This window comes from Galeopterus variegatus, unplaced genomic scaffold, assembly GCF_000696425.1.
Source record: "Galeopterus variegatus unplaced genomic scaffold, G_variegatus-3.0.2 Scaffold306, whole genome shotgun sequence".
Taxonomy (NCBI): domain Eukaryota; kingdom Metazoa; phylum Chordata; class Mammalia; order Dermoptera; family Cynocephalidae; genus Galeopterus; species Galeopterus variegatus.
This window is the reverse complement of record NW_007726417.1, coordinates 48,824-66,739: the sequence shown is the minus strand read 5'-3', so window position 1 is coordinate 66,739 and position 17,916 is coordinate 48,824.

Genomic DNA, 17,916 nt, shown 5'->3' with positions numbered 1-17,916 from the left:
TGTCTTGGATTTTTTTTTTCTTTTAATTTTTTCTTAGTTCACCATGATAATTGTATATATTTATGGAGTACAATGTGATATTTGGGTCCATTTTTATAGTGTGCAATGATTATATCAGGGTGTACAGCATATCCGTCACCTCGGGCATTTGTCACCTCTTTGTGTTGGGAACATTCAAAATCCTCTCAACCAGCTGAAGTTGTACAGTAGTTTGTTGTTGACTGTAGTCTCCTGACTGCATATTGCTATAGAACACGAGATTTTGCTCTTCCTATCTCTCTACATCGTCAGTTACTGTTTTATCTCTATTTTCTTGCACTTCCTTGAACATTCTTAAGAGGGTTACTCTGAATTCTCTGTTAAACAATTTATAAATCTGCTGTTCTTCTGAATCCACTACTGGTGCTTTGCTTCCTTTGGTGGTGTCATATTTCTTTGTTCTTTCTCAATCTTTGTGTCTTTACGTTGATGCTTGGACTCTTGTGGAGAGTGCTACATCTTCTAGGTTTTATAGGTGTTCTTTTCTTGTATTAGACTTTTACTAGTTTATATCAGAGCTTTGCCTCTGATCTGTGGGGGGTTTTGTTTTGATTTTTTGGTTTATTTCCCATTCTGTGGTGGATTTTTAGCTACCACAACCACTTACACTCTGCACTGGAACAAATTTGATGTCCTGTGCTTGGTTAATTCCTGAACTGGAGGAACTTCTTGTGGGGACCAGAGCTTGAGCTCTGTGATTGATCTTACTTGCTGCTTTGCAGCTGATTCTCAAACTGGGTGTTTTAGTCCATTTTGTGTTGCTATAACAAATACCTGAGACTGGGTAATTTATAAAGGAAAGAGATTTATTTGGCTTACTATTCTGGGACAGCTGCATCTGGCGTGGGCCTCAGGCTGCTTCTACTCATGGCGGAAAGTGGCAGGCAGCCGGCAGGTACAAGCAGATCACATGGCGAGAGGAAGCAAGAGAGAGAGAGAGAAGGTGCCAGTGTTTTTAAGCAACAAGCTCTCGTGGGAACTAATAGAGTGAGAACTCACTCATTAATCCCCCCTCCCCCAGGGAGAGCATTAATCTATTCATGAGGGATCTGCCCCCATGACTGACTCAATCAATCAGTTTCTAACACTGCCACATTGGAGATCAAATTTCCACATGAGTTTTGGAGAGGACAACACATCCAAACTCCATCACTGGGGAAGGCTTTTTATGTGGATCCGATTTTAATTATTGGCATTTTAAGCAATTCTGGATCTTCTGAGGTTACCACAGACACAACTGGGCTGTATTGAAGTTTTAGCCTGGAACTGAGTCTTTTCTGCAAACTGCACCCCTTGCAATTCTATCACCCACAGCAGTCTCCACTGAGTGGCATCCATGCCTATCAGAAGGCAGGCCAGCTGCCCATGCTGTGTTCCATGTTCTCCTGGTGTGTCAGCTTCCCCCTACACTCCAAACGTTTCCCGTGGGGCAGACCATGCAGAATTCCCTCGAGATGTCCCACTGACCTTTAGGTGTCTCCTTCCACTGGTCAGCTGTGGCCTCTCGCTCCCATGCAGGATCACGGGAAACTTGTCAGTGATTTTGCTGGCTTGGGAGTTGGTATGCTGCATTCAGAATCTCTCTTTTCTCCTGTAGACTCCAAATAGCTTCACACAAAGGGCACTGCTATGGCTTTGCCATCTCCTCTTAGCTGCTCTATAAGCTGCAGCCCTTTCTCATAGCATAGCAGCTCAGAAGCAGCTAGGGCCTGGAATTGTTGAAGTGGTCCTTTTTCCCTCTCTCTGCAGCCTCTCATGTCTTCATGAACTCCGAGGGTCTCACCTGCTCTTCTCTGTGCTTCAGTGATCTCAGGATGGTAAGTTTTGCTTTTTAATAGTTGTAAGTTGATCAGGTGTGTTGGAGGGGGACACTAGGGGTTATCTATTCTGCCATCTTGATGATATATCACATTTTCTTTATCTATTCATCCATTGATGGACTCTTAAGTTGATTCCATCTTTTGGCTATTGTGAATAATGCTGCGTTCAACATGGGAGTGCAGATGTCTCTTCCATATCCTGATTTCATTTCCTTTGAATATATACCCAGTAGGGCCAGTAGTAGGATTGCTGGATTACAAGGCAGTTCTATTTTTAATTTTTTGAGGAAATTCCATATTGTTTTTCATAATAGCTGTACTAATTTACATTCCCACCAACAGTGTAGGAGAGTTCTCCTTTTTCCACATCCTCACCAACATTTGTTTTTGTTTGTCTTTTTGATAGCAGACAGTCTAACTAGGGTGAGATGATATCTCATTGTGGTTTTTATTTGCACATGCACCTATAGTCTTAGCTACTCAGAAGGCTGAGGTGGGAGAATTGCTTGAGCCCAGGAGTTCTAGGCTGTAGTGTGCTATGCTGTTTTGGTGTCCACACTAAATTCTGCATCAATATGATGACTTTCTGGGAGTGGGGAACCATCAGGTTATCTAAGGAGTGGTGAACCAGTGGGGGTCAGAAATGGAGTAGGTGAAAACTTTCGTGCTAATCAAAACAAGTGTTTTAAGGAATTTCATTGAGCTGCAAGAGAACACAGAGACACATCCCAACAGAATAATGGAACTAATACATGAAAAATTGAGATGGAACATAAAAAAGTGAAAATCACAGAATCAGAGAGTGGAAGGATGGTTACCAAGTTTTGGGGGTTGAAAAAAGGGAGGATGTTGGTCAAAGTGTACAAACTTGAAATTATAAGATTAATAAGTTCTGGACATCTAATGTATAGCATGATGACCATAGTTAATAATAACATAATGGATACTTGAAATTTGCCAAAAGAGTAGATCTTAAGTATTCTTGCCACACATGCTCACACACAAAGATAACTATGTGAGGTGACGGATATATTAATTAGGTCCACTGTTCCAATCATTTCACAATGTAAACATATATCAAAACATCACATCACACACTTTAAATATACATAACTTTTGTTGTCAATTATACCCCAGTAAAGCTGAAAACCATCAATTGTAGGATATATAAGTAAATAATGTTGTGTGTGTGTGTGTGTGTGTATGTGTGTATATATATATATATATTCATATATATATAGCAGTAAAATTATAAAATAAATGCAAATATATGTAACCATATAAATGAAAAATCAAACAATGCAGATTGAAAAAATATGTGTTGTATGATTTTATGTATATGTATTTCAAGAATGGACAAGATAAATTAATACTGTTATAAGCCAGGATAGTGAGCACCTTTAGGGAGAACAAAAAGAATTACAAATTTAAAAGATTATAGAGTGCTTTAGGATTATTAATAATGATCTATTTGAGTATTCAGGTGCTTGTTTAAAGGCATTTTGATTTTCTGATAGTGCATTGTGCTGACCATTTGTAATTTTACTTACATTTAAAAATAATAAAACAAAATTTTAGTTATTTGCACAATTTTATGCTTAATTTATGCAACAATGATGGTACAAATTATTATGCTATGTAAAATATCTTGGAATGTACTTATTAGCATTACTTCTACATTAGTATAGCCCTGTTAGTCTTAAGTATTTTATGCAACACAGAGGTAGATAAATCAATGGATCTAACATGCATGAACAGATAAATAAATAGGTAGGTATACAAATCAGACATGTCGGGTCCGCCACCGGCTGACCCAAACAGCCCTTGCCTTGCTATCAGTCTCTCCCTTGGTGTCCCTTCTGGTGGGCAGGCGTATTGCCCAGATTCCTCTTTCCCCGGTCCCCACTGAGAGGAGATGGAGGAAGAGAGCCATGAAGAGAGGTGAGCACAGCTACTGGCCCCAACCAGCCCGTGAAAGGACACTCAGACATGGCGGGGGTTCTGTTGAGCAGTTCCGTTTATTACCACACAAGCACTTGCTTTTAAAGGCAAATGAGGAAGGGAGGTTTTTACATCCTCCAATCAGCTTAAAGGTTATGAGAGCATGCATCCTGTCTCAATGCCTAGCTATTGCAATCACGCAGTGTTCACAAGCGCGGAAGCGCATATTTGGACAATAAGGGCTACGGCAAGGTTCCCGCAGACACTCCCACCCTACTTCCTTCCGGCGCCGTCTTAGGCTGCCACGTTAATATGCCCTGTGGGCCCATAATGGCGTTGCTTGTAATGTCACTTAAGGTGGCGTTAGTTTTTAAGGCCCGACACAGACATAAGTAGATATGTATGTATATGTCTACATAAACATGTGAATTATTCAGTAATTGAAACAATCCCAATCCTAAAGAATCTATTTCAATTATATATAGTGATTTCATGGGGGAAATTTTAAGCCATGTTTTTTAGTTTATAACATATTACAAAGTCTTAAGAAAAATCTCTTCTGAATATCAATGAGCAACTATCCTAAATTTTTTACCATGTTATTAGAAGAAGTAAATGAGTTAATGTACACAAATTACTTTATAACATGTAAGACATTTAAATAAATTATCTGTGTGTGTATGCATATATATATTATCGGTTAAGAATATTCATGAGATTCAAAGCTTATTCTCACCACTCATGCCCAAGATATGATGGCCAGATCCATACTGGCAACATGCCCATTACCACAAATTGTGATTATACCCCATGTCCCCCACCCAATTATCACTGACCTCCCTCCCCATTCCCCTTTTCCCCACTCCACTTTGTATCCTTAGGTGTGTTCACTCCCTCTTCAAGTTTAGCACACCACTGTGGTCTTTCTTTCCTTCCTTCTTTCTCTCTTAGCTCCCACTTATGAGTGAGTCATGTGATATTTATCCATCTGTGCTTTGCTTATTTCACTCAACATAAGTTTCTCCAGGCTCATCCATGTTGTTGCAAATGGGAGAATTTCATTATTTTTTATGGCCCAGTAGTATTCCATGGTGTACATATGCCACATTTTTCTTATCCAATTGTCCATCGATGGACATTTAGGCTGGTTCCATATCTTGGCTATTGTAAACAGAACTGCAATGAATATGGGAGTGCAGGTATCCCTTCAACATGATGATTTCCATTCCTTTGGGTATATACCCAGAAGTGGGATTGCTGGATCATATGGAAGATCAATCTATTTGAGAAACCTCCATACTGTTTTCCATAGTGGCTGTACTAATTTACAGTCCCACCAACAGTGTAGCAGTGCTCCCTTCTCTCCACACCCTCACCAGCATTTGTTATTCTCTGCCATTTTGATTATAGCCAGTTTAACTGGGGTGAGGTGATATCTCAATGTCATTTTAATTTGCATTTCCTTGATGGCTAGTGATGTTGAGCATTTTTAAGACCCTGAATAGCCAAAGCAATCCTGAGGGGAAAAATAAAAAAGCTGGAATAATAACACTACCTGTTGTCAAATTATACTACAAAGCTATAGTAACCAAAACAGTACAGTACTGGCATAAAAATAAACACTTGGATCAGTGGAGCACAATAGAGAACACAGAACTCACCCCTCAGGCTCACAGCCATCTGATATTTGACAAAGGCAACAAAAACCTACATTGGGGAAATGACTGCCTCTTCAATAAGTGGTGCTGGGAAAATTGGGTATCCATATGCAGAAGGAGGAAACTAGACATACATCTCTCACCATTTACTAAAATCAACTCAAAATGGATTAAAGACTGAAGTATAAGACCTGAAACTGTAAATTTGCTAAGGAAAAATATAGGGGAAACAGTTCAGGAACTATGTCTGGGCACTCATTTTATGAACATGAGCCTGGAAGCCCAGGCAACAAAAGAAAAAATAAACAAATGAGACTGTATCAAACTAAAAAGCTTCTGCACAGCAAAGGAAACAGTCAGCAGAGTGAAATGACAACCTACAGAGTGGGAGAAAAGTTTTACTAACTATGTATCCAACATGGGATTAATATCCAACAAATAACCCAATTAAAAAATGTGCAAAATGGGCCGGCCCGGTGGTGCACTGCTACAGTGTGCCACTTGGGAAGCGCGGCAGCGCTCCCGCCGAGGGTTCGGATCGTACATACAGACCGGCCGCTCACTGGCTGAGCGAGGTGCGGGGGCAACACCGAGGGTTGCGATCCCGTTGCCGGTCCCGGTCCGGTATGGGCGCGACACTGAGGGTTGCGATCTGTTGCCGGACATGAAAAAAGACAAAAAGGAAAAAAAAAATGGGCAAAGGAGCTGAATAGACATTTTTCAAAAGAAGACATACATATGTACATATTTTTAAAAGCTAGAGCATTTATGTTTGAGGATGTGGCTAATAATCTTAAAGGCCCTTTAAAAAGCAACCACAAGAATCTTTATGTATGATGATAGTGTTAATGCTTGATAGATAATGGCAAAATCTTAGGACACGAAAGTATTACATATACATTTTAGGCTGATATATTTATGTTAAGCCTAAAATACTAAAGTAAGCTTTTGGCCTAATTTTGGTTTTGTGGTGGATAAAATTCTAAGAATGATTGCCAACAACCCTTCCTCTTGAGTGTGGGTGGAACTTGTGAATATGAAGAGATAACATTCCCATGACATGCTATGTTAAGAGTCACAGTTGACCTTAAAATAAGGAAATTATCTAGGTGGGCCTAGATAATCATGAGCCCTTTAGGAGACAGAGATTTCCTCAGTTGGTAGTAGTAAAGAAAGGCAGAAAAAAGGTAAGAGATTTAAACCACGAGACAGACTCAATGAAATACTGCTGGTTTAAAGACATAGGGACACATGTGAGAAGAAATGTGGGCAATAAATCAAAACTACATGAAAAATCAAAACAAGCATTTTATTACTTGTTTGTAAAATCAATTGGTTATTTTTAAAGCTCCCAGCTAAATTTAGTCAGTAACAATGAGTAAAAGTAAACATTAATCTTAGAATTTTAGGGAGCATAAAATGCAAGTAAAAGTGGCTCCTCTTGTTTTTCCCCTTTAACTCCCAGTGCTCTTGGCCTCTTTATGATGTCACCTGTCAGCATCACTAATTGGAACTTTCAGTACTTAAGTCCTGGCAAGTCGTAGGTGGGGGAAATGTCTGTACCAAGATTGTAAGTCAAATTTGTCCAATTTTATGTTGGAAAATAACTGAAATACTCTAGTTAGTTTTACGTTTATTCTCTTTTGTGTGTAAAGGTGTTTATTATATATTTATTATGCCGTTGATAAGCAAGAGAAAATGTGTTTAAGCAGAGACATACATACTCAAGCAATATCATAGGTTGTTTTGATCCAAGACTTAGCTAGTTTATACACTTCAGCACGTTGTATACACGGCTTCAGATAAGTCTTTTCTATCGTGAGTCTACTTCATTTCTTATCATATTTTATTGTGGGGCCTATGAAATAAAATAACACATGGTTCCCAGTCAGGGGAACATCACCTCTCTAAGAGTCATTTGGGAATTTCTGGGAACATTTTTGTGTATGTCACAGTGACTGAAGAGTGGTACTGAGCTTCAGAGGGCATAAGTCGGTGGTGTTCAAACTTTGATAATAAGTGGGGCAGCCCTACACAGAGTATCAACCAAATGCTAATTGCATCCCCCTTGAAAAACACTGAGTATTGTGAAAGTACTTTTCAATGTAAAGTAGATTATCCAGACATGAGAAGTAAGTTTGATGACAGTAGTTTCGTTCTGCTTAATTTAATTTGTGCTAAAGTAAGGTAGGAAAATAACACCTTTCAATTTTATAAATCTTTTTTTATGGAAAGCATGGAACAAAGGTAAAGAGAGGAATTTTGAAATATAAAGAAAAATGTGGAGGAGTGTGGTTTTAACAGTACTGGTAAAGATGAAACATAAATACTGAAAATAAAATGGAAATTCCATAGGCATTGGTGCCTATGTTATTATAACACAATCATTACTTTAAAGGGCATTCTCTGGTAAAGGTTTAAAAGTATTTCTCATGATTACTTTATTAGCTGAGTGACTTGATGACTATTACATAGTAAACTGTCTTCTGGAATCTAACATGCCAGAATGACACTATATCTTAATTATTTTAAAGTGTTTAAGCAGCATAAAATATTAATGACATTATTGTTATCATGAGTATTACATGGCTTTGGGAGAACTTTGCCAGAATGGATAAAAATCTATTTTGGCTTTATCAGTATTTATACATGGTGTTATTCTCATGTAATCCCAAATGCTCTTGTTATTGTAGAAGGAAAGTGTGATAAAATTGATAATAAAATTTCCTCACTGTTAGCAATTTTTCATGTGAACAATGAAGCACACACAAAAATCCTTAATAACAAATTAGCATATTTTCTTGGGTTCAAGCAACAATTCCCAATTCACTTAACAGAAAATTTGAGATTCAGAAAATAATTTTCTACTTATTTGTCTTTTAATTCTAAGAATGACAGGGCCTTAGTTTTAGGCCTAACATGTCTATGCCCATTGCTACAAACTTGTAGATGATAAGAAAAATTATCCTCTTGAGCTTGGTTTTCCACCTCCCCACTACTTTCTCTATACTACCTTTTCTCCCTCCAAACCTCAACTACCCCACTTAATAGTTTCACCTCTTCTTGCCTTGACTTCCAATTCAGGTTGTGTCAAGTCAACGCAGCCCTTTCATTTCTAATGCTGAATAAGATCAAGATTTCTGAAGGAAGTGGGAAAGGTTCTCACAAGGATTTAGCATCAGAGTCTCTCGAAATTAGAACATTTAAACTTCCAGTGTTAGACTTCTGGTCTCATATCTACTGTATATTTTATATATTTATCTCCTTGAGCTACATTAATGATGTCCTCCCTTACTATCCTGGCCTGAGGATTCAAACTTGGCGGTACTACCATTTTAGGCTGGATAAATCTTTGTTGAAATGGTAGGTTGGGAGAGGCAGAATAGCAAAATATTTTACATTGTAAAATGTTTAGCAGCATCCTTTGTCTCTCTCTACCTACTAGATGCCAGTGTCACCACACACACACACACACACACACACACACACACAATTGTTATAACCAAAATGTTTTTAGACATTGCAAAATATCCTCTGGGTGAGGGGTTCAATATAAACCCATGCCGAGTAACACTGCTCCAGAAAATGTTAGAGAACAATCGAAAATTTTATTACACATAGAGCCATCCCTCAGCAAGACAGTAACCATGGAGCAGTTAACCTTCATCTTTACACAGAGACCCTTCTAACAAATATGAATGATTCAGGCCATAGTCAATCCCTGGAAAACTTTCTGCCAAATTTTGTATGGCCTTATTTTCCTGCAGCTGATGTAGAATCCAAGTATTTAAAGCCTACTGGCAGGATATCTGGGGATATTCACACAAACAGGAGGTCTGTTGACAATTCACATGAAACTGGGAGAGATATCACTTTGTTTAAATCCCTTGACTTTGAAATGATTACATATTTTTAAAAACACATCCAAGCAGAGATACAGTTAAAGGAAAGGGTAAAGACAAGTATATTTTGTATTTAGGTTGAAATTATTTTGAACTAAAAGGAAAAAGGAAAGAAATACAAAGTCAGTTAAATGTTTACCCCTTAAAAAAAACAAAAACTTTTCTATGGTGTTAATATAGAAATAATTATTTTTTCCTCAAAAATAAAGTTCCTCATTTTTCCTACATTAAGATTTCAACTTTTTATTTAGGAAAACCGAAATGTAGTTGCTCTTTCTAAGTCGCAGATACAGTACATTACACATCGCTAACAAAGGGACACCTATTTTACTTAAAAAAAACCTCACAGTTACTGAGAATGAATTGGAAATGATTGGATGAATAGGTCTGAATTAAAAGCAGATTTGTAGCTTCTATATTCCTTTTCATCTTGGTTAATATGAAGTATTAATTGCTGTGTTTCCTTATATATGTTTAGAGACCTTAATTCAAGAATTGGTCATGTTGAGGAAAAACAAAACCTTTTTGACTAATTGTCATTTTTTTTCCTAACAGTAAGTCATTAAATTAGATTTTAGTCTTGGGATGCTTAATTTAAAATGATGGAAATACACTTATACTTACATGACAAAATTGTTTCACAATAAAATAAAAATGGTAAAATAATAAGTAAATTAACAGTTTGTTTTTATAGGGAAGTTTGTTGGTTTTTTTTTTATGAAATGACAGAAATTGAATCCAAAGGCATCCTGATCTAGAGAATTTCTTCACTGCCCCAGTGAGGCAAGGGGAGAGATAATCTCACCAGAAGAACCAGACTTGGGAGAAAGAGCGAGAAAATGCTATTTAGCCCCCCAAAATTAAATTAACTGTTTATAAGATATGTAAATTTACAAAGTGAGTGGGAACTAAAATATTTTGTTAATTGCGATTTTATGGTCCTATAAACTCTTCTCAGTAAAAAATGCAAAAGATGAAAATCTATTGAATTGTTACTAACTCTAACCTAATCAACCCTAAGAAACATACAGAAATTTCTTACTATACCAGAAAGTTACATTGTGCCAGACTTCAGTCATTCCACCCTGCCTTTCCCTAACAAATGGCTGTTCAGTTACCATAGACAGTTTTGTTTATTCTTGAAATGCACACAGCAAAATTCTACAGTATGTTCTCTTGTATTTCTGGCCTTTTTCTTTCAGTGTAGTATTTTTTGGTTTTGTTTATCTTGCCATGTTCTACATATCAGTACTTCATTCCTTTAAATTGCTGAGTAGTATTTTATCACACAAACATATCACACTTAGTTTATCCATTCTCTTGTTGATGGACACTTGGGTTTTTTTAGTTTGGGGGTTATTATGAATAAAACTGCTGTAAGCATTTTGTCCAAGTCTTTTTGTGGGTTTCTCTTTTTGTTTGTTTTTTCTTCTTTTCTTTATTTCCCTGAGGAAAATAGTTAGTTTTCTTATACAGGTCTTATAAATATTTTAATAACCTTATTTTTATATAATTTGTCTTTTTAAATTTATTTTATTTGACACATTTTAATTGTACATACTTATGGGGTACAATATGATGTTTTCATACATATGTGTGTTTCATAATAACCAGGTCAGGGTAGTTAGTGCATCCATCACATCATGCATTTATCATTTCTTTGTGACAAGAACATTCAAAAGACTCTCCTCTAGCTATTGTGTAACATACAAAGCTTAACTGTTAACCATAATAACTCTACTGTGTAACAGAACAATGGAATTTATTCCTCCTATATAATTTTAATTTTGTGCCCACTGGGCCAGCCTCTCTGTTTTTCCTTTCCCTCTCCCCTCCCCATTCTCTGGTAACCACTGCTCTATTTTTCCTCTATAATATTAATCTTTTGTTATTGTTTTTTAGATTTCACATATGAATGAAATCATGTGCCATTTGTTTTTCTGTGACTGGCTTACTTCACTAACATAATGTCTTCTAGGTCCATCCATCTTGCTGCAAATGAAGGATTTCATTCTTTTTGTGGCTTAATAGTATTCCGCGGTGTATATGTACTTTTTTATCCATTTATCCATTGTTGGACAATTAGGTTGATTCCATATTTTGGCTATTGTAAATAACACTGCAATAAAAATGGGAGTGCAGATATCTCTTCAACATATTGATTTCATTTCCTTCAGGTATATACCCAGTAGTAGAATTGCTGGATAATATAGTAGTTCTAATTTTAATTTTTTGAGGAACATCCATACTGTTTTCTACAATGGCTGCACTAGTTTACATTCCCACCACCATGCGTGACTTTTCCCTTTTCTTCATAGCCTAGTCGATTCTTATTTTCTTTTGTCTTTTTGACAGTAGCTATTCTAACTGGAGACAGGTGGTATCTCATTGTTGTTTTGGTTTGTATTTCTTTGATGATTAGTGATGTCGAGCATTTTTTCACATACCTGCTGGCCACTTGGTAAGACTTCTTTAGAGAAATGTTGGTTAAGATCCTTTGCCAATTTCTGGTTGGGTTATTTATTTTGTTGTTTTTAAGTTCCTTATATATTCCTGATATTAATCTCTTGTCAGACATGCAATTGTAAATATTTTCTCCAGGTTTGTAGGTTTTCTTTTCATTCTGTTAACAGTTTCCTTTGATGTGCAAACTTTTTAGTTTGATGTAATTTCACTTGTCTATGTTTGCTTTAATTGCTTGTGCTTTTGAAGTCTGATTAAAAAAAAAAAATCTTTGCCCAGCTGCATGTTGTGAATGATTTTTCCTATGTTTTCTTCTAGTAGTTTCATAGTTTCATGTTTTACATTTAAATCTCTAATCCATTTTGAGTTGACTTTTGCATATAGTGAGAGGGAGGGGTCTAGTCTCATTCTTCTGCATGTAAATATTCAGTTTTCCAGCATAATTTATTGAAGAGAGTGTCTTTTTTTCCCAATATTTATTCTCGGCACCTTTGTCAAAGATCAGTTAGCTGTAGGTGTGTGAACTTACCCCTGGGCTCTGTATTCTGTTATACGTGTCTATGTGCATGTTTTGATGAAAGTACTAGGCAGCTTGGTTTAATATAGCTTTATGGTGTAATTTGAAGTAAGGTAGTGTGATGCTTCCAGCTTTCTTTATTTTTCTGAAGATTGCTTTAGCTTTTTGGTTTTGTTGTTGTTGTTGTTGTCATAGTTGTCATTGTTCCATAAGAATTCTAGGATTTTCTTTTTCCATTTCTGTGAAGAATGTCCTTAGTTTTTTGATAGGGATTTTATTAAACCTGTAGATAGCTTTGGGTAGAATGGCCACTTTAACAATACTAATTCTTTCAAGCCATGAACAGAGTATATTTTCCATTTATTTGTGTCCTCTTCAATTTCTTTCTTCAAAGTTTTACAGTTTTCAATATAGAGGTCTTTTAGTAACTCTTTGGTTACATTTATTCCTATGTATCTTATTTTTTGTAGTTATTGTAAAAGGAATTTTTTAAAATTTCTTTTTCAGATAATTCACTATTAGCATATAGAAACAGTTTTGACTTTCATATGTTGATTTTGTATCCTGCAACTATACTGTTTTTTTGTTTGTTTGTTTGTTTGTTTTTTTTTCAGTTCTAACAGCTTTTTGGTGGAGACTTTAGGGTTTACTACATATAAGAATATGTCATCTGCAAATAGGGACAGATTCTTCTTTCCAATTTAGATGATTTTTATTTCTCTTGTCTAATTGCTCTGACTAGGACTTCTAGTAGGATATTGAATAGAAGTTATGAAATTGGGCATTCTTGTTTCGTTCCTGTTCTAAGAGGAAAAGCTTTCAACTTTTCCCCATTCAGTATGATATTAACTGTGGGTTTGTCATTTATGGACTTTATTATGTTGAGGTACATAACTTTATACCTAGTTTGTTAAGAATGTTTATTATGAAGGAATATTGAAGTTTGTCAGGTGCTTTCTTTGTGTCATTTGAAATGATCCTATGGTTTTTGTCTTACTTTCTGTTAGTGTGGTGCATAACGTTTATTTATTTGCATATGTTAAGCTCTCCTTGCATCCCTGGGATAAATTCCAGTTTATCATAGTGAGTGAACTTATTAATGTGCTGTTGGATTTGTTTTGATAGTATCTTATTGAGAATTTTTGCATCTATGTTCATCGGGGATATTGGACTATAAATTCACTTTGTTTGTGTCCATGCCATGTTTTGGAATCAGAGTAATGCTGGTTTCATCAAATGAGCTGGGAAGTATTTACTCCTTCTCAGTGTTCTGGAATAATCTGAAGAGAATTGGTATTAGTTCCTCTTTAAAAGTTTGGTAGAACTCAGCAATGAAGCTATAAAGTCCTGGGATTTTTCTAATGGAAGACTGTGTATTTCTAATTCAATTTTCTCACTCATTATTGGTCTGTTCAGCTTTTCTGATTCAGCATAATTTAATCTTTGCAGATTGTTTGTGTCCAGTATTAGATTCATTTCTTCTTTGTTATCAAATTCATAGGTGTATAGTTGTTCATAATAGTCTATTACGATTCTTTGTATTTTTGTGGTAGCAGCTGTAATGTCTCTTTTATCATTCCTAATTTTATTTATTAGAGTCATCTCTCTTTTTCTATTGATTAGTCTAGTCAAAGCTTTGTCAATTTTGATTGTCTTTTTAAAATAAAACCTTTTTGTTTTGCTAATCTTTTCAATTGTTTTTTAGTTTCTGTTTCACTTATTTCTGTTCTGAGTTATTATTTATTTTATTCTGCCAATTTTAGATTTTTTTTGCTCTTTCTAGTTCCTTGAGATGCACTGTTTGGTTAGGTTTTTTTATTCTTTTTTTCTATCTTAACCATTTTTTAAAAAATTTTAACTTCTCAATATATAGTGTAGCTGATTTCTGTGTCCCTTTACTCGTTTCTCTTTCCCACCTCTCTGTCTCCCCTCCCCACCCACTACATCATATCTGTTCACTTGTCTTAACAAGTTCAAGAAATTGTGATTGTTGTGTCTTCTTCACCCCCTGCCATGCACACCTTATTTGTTTGTATATTTATTTATTTTTTAGCTCTCACAAATAAGTGAGAGCATGTGGTATTTCTCTTTCTGTGCCTGACTTGTTTCACTTGATATAATTTTCTCTAAGTCCTTCCATGCTGTTGCAAATGGTAGTATTTCATTCTAGTTGCCCCCTGAGGTGATCTTCCTACTTCGGTTGGTTGTTATAAATCTTTCCTCTTTTTTGATGTAGGCATTTATTCCTATAAACTTTCCTCTTAGAATTGCTTTTGCGAGCATGTGGTATTTCTCTTTCTGTGCCTGACTTGTTTCACTTGATATAATTTTCTCTAAGTTCTTCCATGCTGTTGCAAATGGTAGTATTTCATTCTAGTTGCCCCCTGAGGTGATCTTCCTACTTTGGTTGGTTGTTATAAATCTTTCCTCTTTTTTGATGTAGGCATCTATTCCTATAAACTTTCCTCTTAGAATTGCTTTTGCATGTCCCATAGGTTTTGGCATGAGGTGTTTTCATTTCCTTTTGTCAAATCAAAGAATTTGTTAACTTCCCTTTTAATTTTCTCATGGAATCTTTGACTGTTTAGGAGCATGTTGTTTAATTTCTATATATTTGTAAAGTTTCCAATGTTTTTCTTGTTGTCAGTTTCTAGTTTTATACCATTGTGTTCAGAAAGGATATTTGATATGATCTCTATCTTTTTAACTTCGGGGTAGAATTGTTTTGTGTCTTAACATATCTTTGTGAATGTTTCATGTGCAGTTGAGAATGATGTTTATTCTGTAACTATTGGATAGAATGCTCTGTATATGTCTATAAGGTACATTTCATCTATGGTGCAGTTTAAGTCAAATGTTTCTTTGTTTATTTTCTTTCTAGATGATTTGTCCATTGTTGAAAGTAGGGTACTGAATATTCTATTATTGAATTGTAGTCTATCTTTTCCCTTAAGTCTAATAATATTTGCTGCATATATCTGAATGCTCCTCTATTGGGTGTATATATATTTACAATTGTTATATTGTCTTGTTGAATTGATACATTTATCATCATATAACTACATTCTTTGTCTTTTCTTACAGTTTTTGATTTAAAGTCTATTTTATCTTACATAAGGATGGCTACTACCACTCATTTTGGTTTACATTTTGCATAAAGTATCTTTTTTAAGTCCTTCAATTTCAGTTTGTTTGTCTTTATATATAGGTGAAAACAAACCTACTAATAAAGTTCATCCTGGCCTGGGGCCAGTAGAAACTGACTCCCTCCCTCTCTGAGGACCCATCGTCATTCTACCATGTTCACATGGGCACCTACAGGAGCATGACTCCAGCTGGCTGAGGCCTACGCCATACAGAGTAACCAAGACACCAGTATTTGAATCTAAGGGGCAATCCCCCTACCCAAGAGAACAGGCAGACCTGGGAAAGCTGTCAATCAGCTGCAAGTCAAACACATTTGCATGTACCCACCCTGCGCAACCTGCTGGCCTGCTGAGCCCACAAGTGCCCAGGCTTGCCTGACAGCTAGTCCAGAGGTAGCTCTGCCTCACCCCAGCAGACCTTCAAAAAGCTGCTGGACTCTGCTGCACCCTTGCAGGCTTTCTCCAGGTTTAACAGCTTATCTAGCGGCCCTCCAAAGAGCTGCCAGGCCCTGTTGCACAAGTGCAACAGTGAATCAGGCAATGCCTCTTCTTTCCTCCAGCAGGCCTCCACAGAGGTTCTCTGACCTGTTGCACTGATGCATGCCAACTCCAGGTGTAATAGCGTACACAGCAGTGGCTGGACTTCCCACAGCAGGATGCCAGAGAGCTGCTGTTCTTCTTGCATTCATGCATTCCCGCTCCCTGTTTGACAGCAGATCAAGTGATGGCTTCACCTTCTTTAGTATATTAGCAGTGTTTTTGTTGTATATGGCCTTTATTGTGTTTAGGTACATTCTTTCCATACCTAATTTGCTGAGTGTGTTTATCATGAAGGGATGTTCAGTTTAATCAAATGCTTTTTCTGTATCTTTTGAAATGATCATATGGTGCTATGGTTTCAATGTTTGTCTGTCTAAATCTTATGTTGGAATTTAATACAACTATGATATTTGAAAGGTGGAGCCTTTAAGTGGTCATAAAATCATGAGGACTGTGGTTTAATGGATTATTGGGGAATAAACTAGTGACTTTATAAGGAGAGGAAGTGAGCACCTAAAAACATTCTTACCATTCTTGCCATGTGGTAATCTGTATCACTGGGGTGTGCTGCACTGTTCCCACCAAGAAGGCTTTAACCAGATATGTCCCCTGTACCATGGACTTCCCAACACCCAACACTGTAAGAAATAATTTTTTAATATACATTATCCAGATTCAGGTATTCTGTTATCAGCAACAGAAAACTGACTGATACATATGTTTTTCTTCCTTTATTTTGTTGATGTGATGTATCACATTTATTTATTTTTGTATGTTGAACCATTCTATCATCCCTTGGACGAATCCCACTTAATCACAGTGAATATCTTTTTCATGTGTTGTGGAATTCAGATCCTTAGTATTTTGTTGAGGATTTTCATATCTATTTTCTCTTCAATCTTTTGTAAGATTTTGAGAATAATTGGTATTAATTCTTCTTTAAGTGTTTTATAGAATTCAGCAGTGTTGCCTTCAGTTCCTGGGCTTTTCTTTGATGGAAGGCTTTTTATTACTGCTTCTATCTTATTACTCATTATTGGTTTGTTTAGGTGCTGTGAATTGAATGTCCCCACAAAACTCAATAAAGCTTGATCCCTATTACAACAGTACTAAGAGGGTGGGATATCTGACTATGGTTTCTGAAGGGAGGGTCCTTGAAAAGGTGATTGGATCATGAGGATCATGCTCTCATGAATGGATTAATTAGTAGGCTAGTGGATTGTCACAGGAGTACACTGATGGCTTTATAAAGACAGAAAGGGAACACATTAGAGAGCTCTTGCTATTCTTACCATATGATTGTCTGCATTGCCACAGAACCCTGTAGAGAGTTCCCACCCATACAAAGGTCCTCATCAAATGTGCCCCTTGGACCCTGGACTTCCCAGCCTACAAAACTGTAAGAAATAAATTTTGTTTCTTTGTAAATTATCCAGTTGCACGTATTCTGTTACAAGTGACAGGAAACAGACTAATACATTAGGTTTTCTAATTCTTCATGATTCAATCATAGTAAGTTGTATGTGTCAAGGACTTATCCATTTCATCTAGGTTTTCCAGTTTCTTGGCATATACCTTTTCAAAATAGTCTCTTACGATTCTTTGCATTTCTTTTTTTATCAGTTGTAATGTCCCCTCTTTATTTATCATTTTATTTTTTGAGTCTTTTCTCCTTTTTTCTTAGTCAAGCTAAAGGTTCATTGATTTTGCTTATCTTTTCAAAAACAAACTTTTGTTTTATTATCTTTTGTATTATTTTTAATCTTTAATTTATTTATTTCTTCTCTGAGCTTTGTTATTTCTCTGTTTTCTCTATTTTTCCAGTTCCTTGAGGTATAACATTAGGTTACTCAAAGTCTTTCTACTTTTCTGATGTAGGCATTAATCACT